Raw genomic sequence first — 17,885 nt, 5'->3', positions numbered from 1 at the left:
CAGGCTTCAAATATCGCAAGATAGAAGCTGATGAATAAGGCAGCTATTTTAGCCCGCTGTTTAGAATCAGTTTACACCTAGGAACAAACCTATTATTTTTAATAACTTTTGAACCATAGGACGACATTTTCCAAATGAGATGGGTGGCCCGGTCACCTTAGAAATTCATGTAATGGTTCCAAAGCTATCAAGGGGGAAGGGGAAATTGTTTTTTTTCACTTTTTGCTCTGGTTTTTCAATAGATAAATGTCAAATTTTTTTATCAAGCGCGCAGTCTAATCCGCTGGACCATTTTTTTTTTTTTCGGCACAAAACGCTTGAAGGAAATACTTTGTTGGTTTGGTGTAAATCTGTCCAGTAGCTTTTTCTAAAAGTGAGTGGCATGCCCCAGTACCCAAAAAGTTAGTTGGATGTCTCGTGATGCATTGTGAGCTCAAAGCTTTTAATTTTCAAAAAGCTCACATCTTGAAAATCAAGATTTGCGAGAGTAAAGTTATCTATTTTTGAAGATTTTTGTTTTTTTAAATGGCTCTAAAATGATATGATGGGACTGAGACGGGTAGTTTTGTGACTGGGAAGCATGTGGGATCGGATGAAAATAATTTGTGAAGGTTTTGGGGAGCCTGGGGATAGTATTGAACTCATTTGTTTCTTGAAATCGTAAAAGAATGTGTGCAAAAGAAGCGCGTGTGGGCCTGATGCACGTTTTTTCAATAGCATTTGTTTTGATTAGACAAGCGTTTCATGCGATTTAACAGTGAAGATATCAGTTTTTCTTGGTACGTCTCGATCTTCATATAAGATCCATGTAGTAACAGTTTTTAATGTTTAAACAGACGGTGACCGATATTGACAGGCACTGTGCTCCAATTAGCACCTGGTTGACGTGATGGAGCTCCTAATAACATTCCCAATTGTTGCCTGCTGTATATTCGATGTGTGGTACAATTTTTCATGAAAGCCTCTAGATGGCGGCAGAGCGCTTTTCTAAGGCGAGCAGCCTGCTGTAACACGGTACACCCCGTTTTGGCGCCGCCGGTTCGGCACGGTCCGATTCGCCGCGGCCAGTTCGGCGACGGGATGTTTCGGCGCTGGGATGTTTTGGCGTGCTGCACACCAGTGCACATCGCCTGCTGTTTAGGGAAGCGTTCAGTGCAGTGCACTGAAAGTGCGAGTTTCAACTTCATCCCACACTGTTTTAAGATGAAACTGTTCTAGAGCGGGTTCATTTTTAAATAGTGTGGGATGAAGTTTAAACTCGCACTTTCAGTGCACTACACTGAACGTTTCCCTAAACAGCAGGCGATGTGCACTGGTGTGCAGCACACAGGACAGATTAGATCTGCCGGGCTCACGAGGGTGGGGGCTGTGCTGCTCGGAGCAGACTGCTCCGAGCAGCACAGCCCCCACCTTCGCGGGCCTGGCTGTCTAGTCTGCGTGGCTGTGGTGCCTGCATGAAGAACTCGCAGGGCATTTATTTGCGCCAAATCGTCCGACGCCGAACCGGCCGCGCCGAAATGCCCTGCTCCGGCTGTAACAAGTGCCTTTGCTAATATGCCCAGCACCAGACTCGCATACCTGCCTACATTTGAAAATCAAAATTCCTGAGATTTATGCCCCGCCCACAGCCACACAAGACTCCGCCCGTTTGCACATGGCTCCGCCCACACGTCCAACAGGTAAACTCGGTTGTTGTAGGCTTCAGTTTGCTTACTATAGCATTGAAAATAATTCATTCAATGCTATAGTTAGCAAAATGAAGGCAGTGCTGCCGCCTTCACAATAGTGCTTTCAATCCATGTAATTGGATTGAAAGCACCATTTTTGCGGTGGCGGCGGCTTCTGTTTGTTTACTATAGCACTGAAAATAATTCATTCAATGCTATAGTAAGCAAACTGAAGGCGCCGCCGCCGCCGCAATAATGCTGCTTTCAATCCATGTCACTGGATTGAAAGCAGCATTATTCCTGCTGCAGCGCCGCCTTCATTTTGCTTACTATAGCATTGAATGAATGATTTTGGTAAGCAAAATGAACGTGGCACAGCCGCCGTAATAATACTGCTTTCAATCCAATTATATGGATTGTAAGCACTATTATTACAGGGATCGGGGGTCGCATTGAGCACCGTTTCCGGGTCCCGCCCAATTCTCCATCCGATTGGCTACCGGCGGCAGCCAATCAGGTGGAGAATATGACGGGACCCGGAAAGAATCTCAAAATTCCTGAGATTCACGGGACTTTTCCGGAGACCCGGAGAAATGCTTAAAATTCCGGAGTCTCCGAAAAAATTCCGGAGGTTAGGCAGGTATGCACCAGAGTGCTTGTTCAAAAAGCATTCACGCGCATTGGAGGCATGCAGGCGGCGTGCACTCTATCTGGTACAACCAGCCTTCCGGATGTCATGCTTCTAATTTTGCTTCCAGACGGACACAGTCCTCTGCAACAGAATTATTCTCACACCATGATCCGTATGACCTACCCTAATTTTATATCAATGCTAGCAGCATTTGTGAGTAGGGCTGCACTACATATTGGCCAAATCATCCATGGAAATATTCTCCAATTCACACGGGGCATAGCTCTCAACCATTTGTGTTGCAAAGGCGGGTGAAATCACCCGATTTTGTTTTTGGCGGGTGAGACGCCCATTAGAATGAATGGGCGTGCAGGGGGCTTGGCGGGTGAGTCAGTCCTTTACAGGGCGGGTGACACCCGCCAAAAGCGGGTGAGTTGAGAGCTATGACGGGGTAATTTCATTAAAAGAATCGCCAAGTTGAAATTCAGCTCCACAAATAAGGCAGTCACATTTAGCAGTGAAGAGCACTGAGTAGATAAGGTGGGTAACTTTGTAATGTGCCTCCTTATAGCTTGGTTAGCTTTCATGCTGATCTTGTAAGCTTCTTCCTTTTTATGACGCCAACAGTGTGAAGCGTTTTATTGGGTGTGTATGGCTGCCCGAATGAGCTTCTAAAAAGCTGCTCTTTAAAGTGGCAGTTTTAAGGACTCATAACTCAGCAGACCTTTTCACAAACCCTCCCTAAGAGTAGTCACATTTTGACATCATTTTCAAGTTATTGAGGCCTACAGATAAAGGTCACCAGTGCCTGACAATCGCAGGACACGGACCTCGTCAGCCTTTGTAAACACGATGACATTAGTATTGTTGTTTCAAACAAGTTCTCATTTTAGCTTGAAGTACATTCTAAAAAGGCACGTAACCGGCCGTATGCTATAGCAAACTGGAGTACCTTGTGTGGGTGGGAAAGGGAGAGGTCAAGTGAAAGGGTGGTGCTAAGTGCTTAGGTTTTAAGCCTTTGACCATAACCTACATTTATGGTAAGAAGTGGAAACGTGCTATGACGATTTATTCTTACTTTGTTTTATTGGTGGCAGTGGGACTGTCTCAGAAAAAAGAACTCTGGCTCAAAATACACCCTACTAGTCAAATGTTTTTCTTTATAATGCATTAATGGATGTACAAATTGATTCCTGACTCTTTCCGAGATTCAGGATTGGTGCTCGTCCAACTGTCTTCGCCTTAATGACAGTAAGATGGAGATCCTTCTCATTGGCATCCCTGCGCCCACTTTCCCTCTCTCAATATGGCCGCCCTCCTTGGGCCCTCTATCCTCACCTTCCTGTGAGGCAAAAACCCTTGGTGTCATCTCCGACTCCACTCTCTCCTTCCCCCCTCACATCACAGACCTTGCCAAGAAGGCCCACTTCCCGCTGCACCTCCTCAGAGGTATTCCTCCTTTTCTCACTCCCCCGGCCCCCGAAGCTCACTGTCTCGAGCTCTGGTTCTCTCCAGGCTAGACTACTGCAACAGCCTCTTTCAAATGGATTGTGTCCTCCAACGTGTTCCTCCTCTTTGACATGGAATGTCCACAGCTGTGCTGCTTTGGACAATTTTCGGCAGAGGGCATCCTGTGTCGATGGCGTCCGGTCGATGTCCTTCGAAGGCCTCCGTCGAGGGTGACGTCATCGGATGTTATAAGTAGCATGCACAGCGCCCGTAGCCTTAGTTCCGTTTTTTCCGCAAATGTGTTTGCTTTGAGAACTCGGCGCGCCTCGTGTTATCTACTTTAATAATGTCTTCTACCCCAACGACCCTGCGGTCTGGCTTCAAAAAATGCTGGGACTGTAGGTCCAAGATGTCCATCACGGACCCGCACCAGATCTGCTTGTGTTGTCTGGGCGAGAGCCATGACACGGACGACTGCTCGAATTGCCAGTTGTTGACTGCCAAGGCCTTGCGGGAGTCTAAGGAGAAATTACAGGTAGGTCGGGGTTCCAAACCCTGTAAATCCAAAGAGACTACTGGTCTATCCACTGACGACTCGAGGAGTGACTCTCCCCGTCGGAGGGTGTCCAGGGGATCTTGGTCGCGGAGTGGTTCCTGTAAAGACTGGAGGGGGGTGTCTGTATTTCTGCTCTCTATATGGTAGTGTAGAGCCACAGAGAACCCCAGCCAAGATTCTCAATTACGGTAGCTATGGTCGAGCAATCAAGGCCTAGCTTCTCAGGAGGTGATGTGGGCTGGTTCTTAAGTACAGTGTAGTCCCCAAGCACCCACAAAGGAATGTCTTCACACTGTATTAGTGAAAACAGTCTTTATATAAATAAGGGTCACAGGTTATATACACAATCACGATAATACACTTTGTTCTCCGACAATTCTAAAATACTAAATATATACAGTCCTAGGTGGTACCACTATTACTCTGATTCCATTAAAATGCATCAATTGTACTCGGTTCAAATAGCATATGAATCAACAGAGCAAAATGATATCAACCATAGGTTTACGAGGAAAGCAAGCTGGTTAGACAATTGGTAGAATACTGGCCCTGTTACCTAGACACAGTTCCATATGAGGAACCCCCCCCCGGGCAACCTGTAAATGAAGATGCACTACAAGCCCAGTCCATATACTGTCTATTAAAGTCTTATTTTCATCTATAGTTCTGCAACCCAAATGCACCTTGTGTTGGAGAGTTCTTCGTCGGGAAATCGACGCCCTTCTTGAGTGCGCTCCATTTCAGGCAGGAGCCACGGTTCGTCGAACTTCCGAGATGAAGAAGTTGTCGTCGAGGGAGCAGCTTCGATCTTCGCGGTGCTCGTTCACGAAAGCTTGTGAACGTCCTGTGAAGAAGAGGCATGCGGTGTACCTCGGCGACGAGTGTTTGTTGCCGCAAAGAGTGAATGAAGAACTTTGGCCCAGCAAGGGCGTCGGGCGTCGGCGAACGTGACGTGACCACGGCTGGCCTTCAGTAGGTCTTCGGGTGGTGGGAAACCCACCGGCGGATTCTCCTCGGTCGTCGGCCACCTTGACTTTCTCCGGCAGGACGAAAGCGGTAGGCAGTGATGAACAAGGGAGTCCTTCGATCAAATGTTCTTGGGCAAAGGGAGCACTGCGGCTCCGGTCGGCGAAGGTGGTCGTCGACGGTGGATGGCTATCCGGCGCTTCTCTTAGTCCTCCTCAGCAGTCCCCTTCTCCGGTCTGCAGCCTTTCGTAGGCCTGTCTACCAGGGAGCTTTGGCGAAGATCAGCTGGTGCACGATGGTCCCTCGTAGCTCGGGAAGAGGTCTCTTAGCCAGGTCCTCTCTTGGATTAGTTCCTTGAAGGCACAGCAGCTTTCAGATTAGCGAAGGACAGCAGCAGCAGTTCCTCTTCTTCCAGTGGGCTTCAAAGTCAAGCATCAGTTTCACCTTCAGCTTCTGAACGATTTCTAGCAGTGAGAGGCCCCCAGATATACTGTTGATCTCCCAGTCACTCTGCTGGGTCACACTCAGGCAACCAATCATTCAGAAGGGCATTCAGGAGGTCAGGCAGCCAATCGGCTCACAGTGCATTCAGGCCATTCTTCTCCATCCAGACACTCACAACACAGAATGTGGATTCGTACAAGCACTCTGCCATTCAGCACTACACACTGCATTCATACCAGTTTCGGGCACGGCTGTCTCAGTCATTGTGTCAACCACCAGATAAATGTGCATTCTGTGTTATGGGTGTCTATTATCATTCACCCAGGTCCCACCCCTCGGGCATACCCACAACATACAGTCATTGGGCAGGCTGCAGCCAGTCTGGCCTGGACTTCCCACAACACCATATATGGAACTTCCACCCAACAGCCAGGCAGGGGGAAGGGACGGAGTCGGGGCTTCCCGGGACTTCGGGAAAAGTAAGATAATAGGCGATAGAAAGCAAGAGGCCACAGGGGCCATCTTGTTTCCTATCGGGAATCCACCGATTCCAATGGCAGGGCCTGGGCTTCCCAAAATGGAGGATCAGCACAGAGCTGCCACCAGCCCGTACCCTGCTCTGTGGGCCACACACAGGTGCCCAAAAACATACACTAGGAGTACAGGGTAGTACTCCGACCCATGGGTGCCATAAGGGTATCCCAAGGGTCTGTTTACCAAACCAAATACAGGAAGAGCTGCACCACTGGGAGTCGCACATGTACTCCTGCGCAGAAAACAAGTCAGAACTCATATGATAAAGCAATAAAGGACAAGGATATGGAGGCCCTATCCCTCCAATGTATTTCCAGCATCACAGTTCCCGCCACTCGTCCTCGTCGAGGCACTCCCGGAAGCGGCGTCACCGTTCACCTTCCCCGTCGGATGATGGCTCTGCGAGGAAAGTGGCTTGTCACACTAAATCCTCTACTCCGGTGGAATGGGAGGCATTTAGGGAGAAAATGCTGGAGATTTTTCCATCTCTGGGCACTGTTCCGTCTGCGCCTTCGGTTGAAGCCGGCAGGGGAACGGTCTCGGTCCGACGCTCGCGAGCCCTTAGGCCCGGGCGGTTGGCGCGATAAACATCGGGAACTGTCGAGGTCCCGTTCGGACAAGGATCCGGTAGATTGCCAGAGACGTGCCAGATCCAGGTCGCGGTCTTCCTCACTGTTAGGAAAGATTTCTTCATTGTGGGTAATTTTCCTTCCATGTGGCAACCCCTAAACTTTTTGCTGTTGTTTTCACCAGGATCTAGACTTTGCCAGAGAAGTGCAGCCTTCTGCCGCACTCCTCTGGGCTTTCGCTCCATTCTTACGGGGAAACTGACATGCCCTTAAGACAGTCAGTACCGGGAAACGTTGTTTTCCGTAGTTCTTTTATCATGTTGCAGCTTTCGCGCAACATGGCACAAGAGGGCACTGTAAGCTAAGTTACTGCTCTCTTGGGTCTCTAGTCTTCTACAGGCCCTAGATACTCTCTTTGGATTGTTAATGAACGGTGCAAGAGAATCACGGACGAGACTGGTGGCAGTGATCGTTTCTTTGTGTTTTTGAGCTCCTTTTGACCTTTAAGCGCGTTTCTCGCACTTAGCCCAAAATGGTGGCCTGGCTCCCAAAATGGCCAGACCACGAGGCTCTTTGTCCTGTCGCTGACCGCCTTGCCCCCTTCACCTTCCCCAGGTCGAGCCGACCCGGGGCCTTCCTTATTTGGGCATGTACTTTCCCGCGAAACACAGATGCTTTCGCGGGCTTCAACAGGCCTTGTGTGTGCCTCCAGGATGTGGGCTGGGATGTCTGGTCCCAATACACATCCTGGGTGCCAGAGAGTCTAGTGTGTCGTGAATGCCTGGGACCTCCGTGGTCCGTGATAGGTCCACGTATGGTGTGAGTGTTTTGTGAGCAGATCTCCCATTGGGTCCCCTCCGTTTTGGCGCGAAGGGAACCGTGGATAAGAGGGGGCTGGAAACACCACTGCCATGTCGATCTCCTGAGTTCTCACGAACGAAGGAATACAGGAGCCAAGTATCCTGCAACTACGAGGCTGAACCGAGGAATCGCTGGTGACACGCTGAAGGACTGCTCCTCTGCACTGCTGTCGCTTGGTGAAACCCTTTCTACCTCTGATCGAACGAGAAGGCCTGTACTGGTACTTCGACCCCTTGGAATAGTGGGAACAACTATTCTCTGCATCTTCACCATCTCCTGCACGTAAGCCTTCAGAAGTGTCTCTGGGCCATCCAGTGGACTGACCAGCCTACCCAGGAGTCTTGCTTTGTAACCGCCGTCAGGTTGTATTGTATTAAGAGTCCTTGCCACTCTCACACGATTCGTACACTTGGCATTCCCAGGTCTGAAGTGAGAAGTGTACATTGGGCTGAAATACACACGGCCGCTCCGTTGCCCTGCTGTGGTAACAATCTGTGCGGGTTCACTGCGTTTGGGACATCCTCAACTCTGACTTCTGCTGCTGCGGAATCTACACGACGCGAGACGTCCCCTGCTCGTATCTGGGCATGCCTGCACTGAAACTGACGCGGAGAAGCCTGTGTCTGCCTGCATCGGGGACCGGTGAGTAGCATCGCTAGGAATTGGTCGCCCTCCTGCAGTAGCCCATAGCTTTTCCCTGCTCTGTCTAACAGCACGCCTTTCCGTACTCGCGCTCTGCTTCTGCCCCCAGTGGAGGCTGCGCTTGAGTCACGGAGCTCTGTTCATCTTCATTTGTTCACCGAACTGAACTGCCTGATTCCCTCGAGGAGGCTCCCCTTTTGCCCATTGGCACCCGCGTGTGCAGGTACTTTTGAGCACAAGGCTCCACTCTTCGTAGGGCTCGGACTTCCTTTTAGTTAGGTGCCTCTGACTGGGTCTAATTATTATTCGCACTGCCTGTTTTCCTCCCCATCTAGGTGGTCTACACATTTCGTGCGTCTAACTCGTTAGACTTGTTTGTATTTGTATATATATTGGATTTGCTTGGTATTTGTTGGTTTACTTGAGTTCTATTGTGATTTCTCGCTACGGTCAATGTTACAAAGGCCTTGTAATAAATGTGTCTATAGTTTTAATATAACACCTGCTTGGAGTAATTTGTAAGTGTCCTTGCTTTGTGTGCTCATTGCAGGCTTTCAGTCACCCTCACCCCTCTTGAGACCTAGTCTTGACCGCCGCGATCCCTACCCTGATTGGTCTGGCTTGTCCAGAGGTTACCCTGTTCCAAGAAACTAGGCTGGCCTTCTGAACCTCTGCCCCTCCAGGACAGAGTTCAGAAATCCATTTTAACACTCACCAAAGAAACCGTCTAAGTCTGGGAAGGGGTCAAGGAAGGCGTCGACACCATCAGGGCCGTGTCCATCGAGTGCGGCTGTCAGGGCTTTGCCCTCAGCCAGGCCCTCGGAGCCTTCGGCGCCTTTGTCGACACCCTCAATGCCATCTGTGCCTATGGGCCAGAATTTGCAGTTGGAGGCCTCTGTGGCTCCCCCGAGAAAGGCTCAGTGTAAGACTGTGAAGCCCATTCTTGACTCCAGGTCTTCTCCTGTCCCTATGAAGGAGTTCTTTCTTTCTCTACAGAACACATATGAGGTTGAGGAGAGGTCTGATGTGGAGTTGGAGCCTTTTGATATTCCTGGTGAAACACCTGAAGTTCCTGACATTGTCCTTTTCCGTCAGTCTTTACATGATGCCAGTGGCCTTGACACATCTCCTGAAATTGAGTTTGGTAGGCCAGAGCCTGGGGCTCATTCTGAATCATCCTATAGGAGATTGATGTCGAGAGTTACGCAGCACCTAGGGTGGCCCGGCCCTCCAGTTGAATTCGACCAGGATAACCTGACTCACATTTTAGATCAGGGTCCCTCCACTGGCCCATTGTTGCCTCTTCACATGGCATTACAGAAAAGGGTGGCTGCTACTTGGAAAAGCCCCGGAGTCCGTTCCGGCGGTCAACATGTTGTTGGCTAAGAAATACCGCCCATCCAGTAGCGACCCCAGCTACCTATCCACACACCCCACTCCTGAGAGTTTGGTGATTCAGGCGGCCACGGCCACCTCGAGACAGGCGGCATACCCTACCATCCCTCCTGATGGGGATGACAAGCACTTCGATGGATGGACACACAAGGTATTTTCGGCTGGGAGTATGGCGCTGAAATCCGCCAACTCCACCTGTGCCTTAGCCAAATTTTCGCACACTCTGTGGAATTGCCTCTCTGGCAGCTGAGCATATTCCCAAAGGGGAAGAAAGGGATGGGTTTCTTGTTATTGTGCAGGATGGCAGGGATGCCATGTGTGAATCCTTTCAGTCTGGGTTGGACACGGCTGATAGTGTCAGCCGATCCATGGCTGCGAGCACTGTGACACGCAGGTTTTCTTATAACCTATTTTATTGATTTTTTAAACATTCATACAACATGGTGGGGGGAGCTGTTGCGCACGAGAGAAAATGGCGGCTCTCGTGTGAGCTCCGGCTCGACCCAGGGCCGCAAAGCCAGAAAAAGATAATTTGCTGGCTCCGGTTTCCCGCGATTTTTGCAGAGAACAGTTAACAATATCCTCAGATTACCCACACGAAATTTCGAGCTGATCGGTGCAGTGATTCCAGAGATAAGAACCTGGATGGTCGACGAGACAGCCCGAGAATCGTCGGCCGGCGAGAGGAGAGAGGAGCCCTGCCCCGAGACGGCAAGTGCGGCGACAACGTACCGCTCCTATCATCCATCCAGCAGGGGAGAGCCGTGGTTGCCCCGAGCGTCGTGGAGTGCCCACTGGCCCCATCCGCCTTCGTCGCTTCAGCGACTCAGACGAGTGGCGGCCTGCCCTCGGTTCGGACCGCGTTTGCAGAGGTAGGCCCTTCCCGCTCCCAGCGTGCAAATCCTCGCCCTCCGCGCACCCAGCGAACTACACCGCTGCCCCCTGCGAGCTCGGGGACTGCGGGACAGGTGGTTAAAAAATCAGCTTAATGAGAGCCTTGTGCTTCACTTATCGGTGGGACGCGGGAGGGCCTCTCTGTACCTCTTACGCAAGCCAAATTTAATCCTCAACCCCTGGAACTGTTGACGCCTGTGCGCCGTGACTGGCGCTCCACACTGCTATATATGACGGATCTGTAAGATACAGCAGACCCTACTATTAAAGCAACGGCTGGGCACTGATTCCACCGCCACGGCAGCCGGGACACCTGGGACGACGAGACGATATAGCGCAGAGTAAAATGTGGTAGAACTATCATAGCCATCCCCTTGAGCGCTAGGATAAGCTACATCTCCCGGACCCGAGACGATGCCCAAGAACTTTGGTTCAAAGAAAGGCAGAGGAACCATTGATAAATACACGACCGCGATGCAGAGGGAAACTGAGCCTGAGAGGGACGGGGAAACGCCGGTACATGAGAAGCAGATACCCCCGGCTACCATGATGGACCCCCAGGCCGTTTTTCAGGCGATGCAGCAGGGCTTCGCTGCACTCACAGACAAATTGGATGGGATCACAGCGAGTGTCGCCAATCTAAAAGCACAACTCGACAAGACAACCACTCGCATGACTGAGGCGGAATCCAGGATATCTGGCACTCAGGACGCTTTAGAGGCCCTGAAGAGCACGGTATCCACAATGGCTATCGAACTTGGCACAGTGAAATCCAAATGTGAAGATTTGGAGGCGAGACCCCGGAGAAACAACATCCGCATTATTGGTGTTCCGGAAGGGGCCATAAAAGGTTCAATGGAGAAGGCGTTGGAAGACCTCTTACGTACACTATTGGGTGATCCCGGATGGTCGCCGATGTTCATAGTTGAGAGGGCACACAGATCACTGGCCCCGAAGCCAAAACCCGGGGCATACCCCAGGCCCATCATAGCACGCATGATAAACTACAGGGATAGGGACTTGATCCTAAAGACCGCCAGAGAAAAGCAGGAGCCCAAATGGGAGGCAAATGTTATTCGCATCTTTCCAGATTTCACCTTGGCGGTCCAACAGGAAAGGAAACTATTCACAGGAGTCAAAAAAATGCTACGCGAACGGCAAGTGCAATATGCAATGCTCTACCCCGCCAGACTCAAAATCCAACATCAAAACAAGCCATATTTCTTCACATTTCCCGAAGAAGCGGCGAACTTCATAGAAACGCACATTCCCCCAAACAATGGACAGACCTAAAGTGTGGGCGATCCAAACAAGATTGAGGCCTAAACATTACCACCACATTCTCGAAGTGAGAAGGAACTGCAACGCCAGAGGCTTCCCCCCTGGAGGCCCACATCAGGGATGTTAAAGGAGATTGTACATGTTCAATCTGCAGTGGAAACATCGTCCCAAAAGCCGTTAGGATATGTGAGAGCAACATGCGTGAACAGGACACGATACCTATAAGTAAAGCTGGCTTGGGCACTGGAGATGCCGCAGCCCCCCCTGTAGCAGGTGCTCGAGATGTTGTTGGGAGGGATGGATATCTAATGGCACAGTTAAAGTTAGGGGAACTGTGAGGGAGGGGGGAGGGTTTTACATGGGAGTTTTGGGGTGTTGTTATCATAGGATGGTTGGTAAAGCAAAAAGCACACAGATATCAGGCACAACGACACTTCAGCACACAATGGCAGATTATAGGAGACTACATGGCAGCGATCGCCCCATGGACAATGGCTAAATTAGACAAAGACAATATTAATGTGCTCAGCTGAAATGTAAGGGGTCTGGGATCCAGGATTAAGAAAAGGAAGATCCTGGCCTACCTCAATAGGCATGCTGCCAAGATAAGCTTCTTACAGGAAACGCATTCCGCACCTCGACAAGGTGAACAATTGATGCCCAGCTGGGGCTCACACACCAATATTTCACGACATACTACAGCCGGGCGAGAGGGGTTGCAATTCTGATGCATAAAACGTAGTCCTTTGAACGTATTCATGTTGAGTGTGACCCAGAGGGGAGATATGTTTTGCTTCATGGCAATCTCTATGATAAAGAATTTGTCTTTCTTAACTCGTATGGTCCGAATATTGACCAGCCAGATTTCTATGCCTCAGTGTTCAAAAAATTAGCAAGATACCCAACAGCCCGGGTGATATGTGGTGGGCACTTCAACACAATTCTAGATGTACATCTTGATCACACATCTACACAAACTAGAACACTGACTAAAGCAGCACAGGCAATACTCCTACATATGGCAGATCTACAACTGAAAGACGCCTGGAGAACGTTGAATCCTACCAGGAGGGAATACACCTACTACTCCACAGTCCATGACATGCACTCCAGAATAGATTTATGGCTAATAGACGGAGACAGCATGGCATGGGTCACAGACTCCCATATACATCCAAGAACATACTCGGACCACTCGCCGATGCAACTGACACTACGAATCCCCGTTAAGGTCAACACCAGGCCCCCTTGGAGATTTAAACCTGCAGCCTTGAAAGACTTGGTTTATACTAACTCGATGAAACAATATATACAGGAATACTTCGATAACAATGAACACTCGGTCTCTACCCAGTCTATACCATGGCAGGCGTTTAAAGTCTGCGTCAGAGGTCACTCAATATCCGTAGAAGGCGGAATCCTCAAAGACATTAGAAATAGGTTAGCTAGACTAGAAACTCAAATAACGTCCCTGCAATCACAGTACGCTTCCTCCCTGTCACCCCTGCTCAGCTCTGAATTCAAGACCAAACTAGACGAATACACCGAAACAGCGGATCAAGAGGTCAGATACTTCGATCGACCAGCTGCAGCTCGTAGATATGGGGAAGGGGAACGCCCGGGGAAGTTATTAGCAAGAGCAGTACGTGTAGGGAATGGCCCCACAACTATACCCTGCATACAGATGCCTGACGACACGATGTCCACAGATCAGGACAAGCTGAAGGGGACCTTCTATGCTTACTATAAAGACCTATACTTCCCGCAATGCGCCTTAACAGATGCTAAGATAGAGAGCTATCTTGCCCAGATACCCACAACCGTTTTAGCAGATGTCACTAGGGAATCATTGGAGGTACCCATCACCAAGCCCGAAATACTTGAAGCAATAAAGGCTCTCCCCAACGGGAAAGCGCCGGGCACAGACGGGCTGGCTGCTGAGTTCTATAAGGAGTTTGGTAGTGAACTGGCTCCCAGGCTTCACGCTGTATTGATGGAGGCACTAGACACAGGTGAACTCCCCGAAACCACCAGGGAAGCTATAATTACACTCTTGCTGAAATCAGGGAAGCCCCCTGGGGAATGTGGGTCATACCGGCCTCTATCCTTAATAAACACGGATGCCAAGATCCTGGCCAAGATAATAGCAACCAGGCTCACATCACTGGTGCCATATATGGTACATGAAGACCAGGCTGGGTTTATATTGGGCAGATCTACGGCAACAAATATAAGGCGATGTCACCAAATCATTGCCAAAATACCCCCAGAGACCCAAGGAATAGCAGTCTCCCTAGATATGCAGAAAGCATTCGACACTGTCTCATGGCCTTTCCTGTTCGGGGTGCTACGGAACTACGGATTTGGCCCAAACTTCATAAAGTGGATCCAAATTCTATACACACGGCCACATGCTAAGATCAGAATTAATGGGTCCTTCACAGACATACTAGAACTACTGGGTGGTACCAGACAGGGCTGTCCACTCTCCCCGCTACTCTTCGACCTAGTTATAGAACCCCTCGCGGACATTCTCAGATCAAGTTATAGTACACTCGGGATATGGCTTGAGGGTAAACCGCATATTATAACGCTATATGCAGATGATATTTTGTTATATCTGAAGAACCCAGACCGCACTTTGGGAAAGGTGCTGGGTGCAGTGAAAAAGTTCGTCGAATATTCAGGTCTACGTCTGAACCCCATTAAGTCTGAGATATTCCCGCTCACAGACGCCACCACGCAGCCCCAAAACCTACACGGTCTCATATGGAGCCCAGTACACATTGTTTACCTAGGCGCTGATGTTGCCAGGCCCGCTCAGCTGTCCCGAACATTGAATTACAGTTCATTAGCAGACGCACTTTGCACCAAAATGAAGCGATGGAACGCCCTGCCCATATCAATGATGGGGAGGATAGCATTAATTAAAATGATCATTTTGCCTAAGCTTTTCTATCTCTTCAGTACAGTACCGGTGTGGCCGGGTCGCGTACTTTTCTCCAGAATCAATAGTGCATGCATGGCGTTCGTGTGGGGAGGCCACTCGAGACTGAGTTGGAGGGTGCTAACTGACACATATCCTAGAGGCAGCCTAATGGCCCCCGACATGGTATTACCTGGCCGCGCAGGTGCAATATGCTGCCGGCTGGGCTACATGCTTCCTAAACCCTGGCCGTCCACCCCCCCCTGCGAGAGAACAGGAGGCAATACTGGCTGTACAGAAAATCACTAGGCCCACATCTAAACGATACAATACTCTACACCCATCCAATGTCACAATCACTGCATGGGCCAAAATCGCTGATATATTTGGAGCCAGCGTGTTATACCACCCGAGCATGCCAATATGGGGCGACCCCCACACACCCTTCCCCGTAGACAGTGCAGTGGCGTTGCACTGGAGTGCCAGAGGCGTCACACAATGGGGACAGCTGTTCCGGGACAAATGCTTTCTGAAGTGTGAAGAGATTAAAGACACGGTGGGAAATACAAACACGCACAGACAGCAGTTCGACAAGGGTGTGCCAATTACACAATGGATTTACCCATTATTCCCGAATGAACCCGAAATAAACATGGGACTAGGTTACATATTCACGGGGGGGGACTCAGAAGGTCACGGCCTCTGCTCTCCAAGGCCATAATGCAAACACGCCCGAAGGCACCTCACATGGCAAAGGCCGGTTGGGAGCGGGATCTGGACCAACCGATAGAAGACCAGGATTGGTCCCAGATTTGTGCACTGACCAAGTTGATATCATGCAACTCCAGATTCAAACTGATCCACTATAAAATTATCCATAGAACCCACTACACGCCGGTGAAACTCAAGCGACTATACCCTGCTCTCTCTGGCAACTGCCCAAGATGTAATTCTGAAAATGCGAACATATACCATATGTTGTGGGACTGTGTAGAACTGAGACAATATTGGGCTGGGGTCTGTGGAGCTCTAGATATGATGGCAGACCAACCGGTCGAATCGACACCGCAGTTGTGTATGCTAGGTGCGATTGGGAAAATGAACCCAACTTGGCGAAAACTGCTCAATTTAAGCCTCCTGTTGGCAAAAAGGGTCATATTGATGAGGTGGAAGAATGCTCGACCGCCAACAATAGAGGACTGGAACAGCGACATGCTGTGGGCTAGCGACACCGAAGAACTGTACATAGACTCAGTGATGGCCCCCTCTAAACCCAGAAATATATTTCGAAGGGATTGTGTCCTCCGACGTATTCCTTATCTTAGATAGAAATCCTTCAGCTTTGCTGGCCTCGGAAAATTTTTTCGCCAGAGGGCGCTGCGCGTCGATGATCGCCGAGTCGATGACCCTCGACGGCCTCCGTGCCGACGTCGACGTCATCCTGCCTATAAAGGCCGCGCGCAGCGTCCGTTGCTCAGTTCCGTTTTTCCGCGCTTCGTTGTGCCTCGGAACACCGTTGCTCAGTTCTCGTCAAGATAACGTATATAATAACTACTATTTACCTCGATATCGATGGCATCCTCCTCCGACCCGACGACCCCTCGGTCCGGTTTCAAAAAGTGCCGAGACTGCGGGAAGAAAATGTCGTTGACGGACCCTCACAGGGTCTGTTTGTGGTGTCTGGGAATCACGCACCAGAGTTCGGAGTGTGAGGAATGCCTTTCCATGACGGCGAAAGCCTTGAAGGAGCGTAGGGGGAAGCTCGAGAGAGGTAGGTCAACTTTAACTTCCTCGAAAGCTTCTTCGGTAGAGTCGAGACGTTCGTCTCCTCACCATAAAGAACACTCTCGATCTAGATCACGAAGTGGCTCCCACCACTCGTCGACATCGAGACACTCGAAGAAGAGACGTAGGAGATCCCCTTCGTCATCTTCGTCGAGTTCTCCTGAGAGAGTTCATTGCCCCACAAAACGCAGCTCGCAAGCTGAGTGGGAGGAATTCAGGAAAAAGATGCTAAGCGTCTTCGAGAAAGCGGCCTCGTCCCCCTCGAAGACAGCTGAGGGTGATACCCCGGGTAAAAAACCCAAAAAATCTAAACGCCGCGAGTCGCAGTACCCGGCGGAAAAGTCAACCCGAAAGCGCCTCGAGCCATCGGGAGATAAAGCATCATCGACGCCATCGTCGAAAACTCCTTCGAAACAGAGGTCGGCGCCATCGACGCCGTTGTCGAAGGATTCATCGGCGCATCAGTCGATCGAGTCGACGCCGACGTCGACGCCGATATCGACGCCGGTGAAGGAAAGAACCACGGCTACTCCACAGCCAACGGTTAGACAAAAGACCTCCGACTCGACGCCGAGAACGTCGACGTCGTTCTCGAGCAGGACTCCGATCCTTTCGAGTTCTTCGAGGCCTAGTACACATTTCTCGACGCTTTTCACGGCGCCTTCGAGTACTTTCACGTCGGTGTCGACGACATCGACGTTTTCAAGGCCTGTGATGATGGCTCCTTCTGCATTGGAAATGGGGTTTATACCATTCCAAAAACCAATGTATCCCCCTTTAACCTCGATTTTTGAGGAAAGGGAGGATTCAGACCAAGATATTGATTTACAGAGGACCACATCACCAGAGCCAGAGACTTTCGCCTCTGAGGAAGGAAGATTAAAAAATCTTCAGGATGCACTTCAGGAAGCTAGTGGCTTGGACACTTCTCCTGAAGCAGAATTTATCAAACCAGACCCAGGAGAACATGCGGAGACTCCATATAGAGCTCTGATGTCTAGAATCATAGAATTTATGGGTTGGTCTGCACCTTCTCCTGCCTTTCAGCAGGATGACCTCACTGACATACTGGACAAGGGCCCACAGGAGGATCCTGTGGTTCCATTTCACTCTGCTCTACAGAGAAGGATTTTGACAAACTGGGAAACGCCAGAAATTATCCCGGCAGTAAATAAAAAACTGTCAACAAAATACAGGGTGGCTAGTTCTGACCCTGAATATTTGTCAAAACACCCTACTCCTGAGAGCTTGGTTGTACAGGCTGCAACCTCATCAGGCAGCACAT

The 17,885-nt window shown here is 50.0% G+C and overlaps 1 protein-coding gene across 2 annotated transcripts in view; it reads left to right on the top strand.

Annotated features, from left to right (window-relative positions):
- Window positions 1-17,885, top strand: part of ALDH16A1 (aldehyde dehydrogenase 16 family member A1) — a 703,308-nt gene that overhangs the window by 114,506 nt on the left and 570,917 nt on the right. The gene's annotated exons all lie outside the window — the stretch shown is intronic.

Source organism: Ambystoma mexicanum, chromosome 1p (assembly GCF_040938575.1).
Source record: "Ambystoma mexicanum isolate Mex_15411 chromosome 1p, UKY_AmexF1_1, whole genome shotgun sequence".
NCBI classification, from domain to species: Eukaryota; Metazoa; Chordata; class Amphibia; order Caudata; family Ambystomatidae; genus Ambystoma; species Ambystoma mexicanum.
This window is presented reverse-complemented; position numbering and strand designations above follow the sequence as displayed.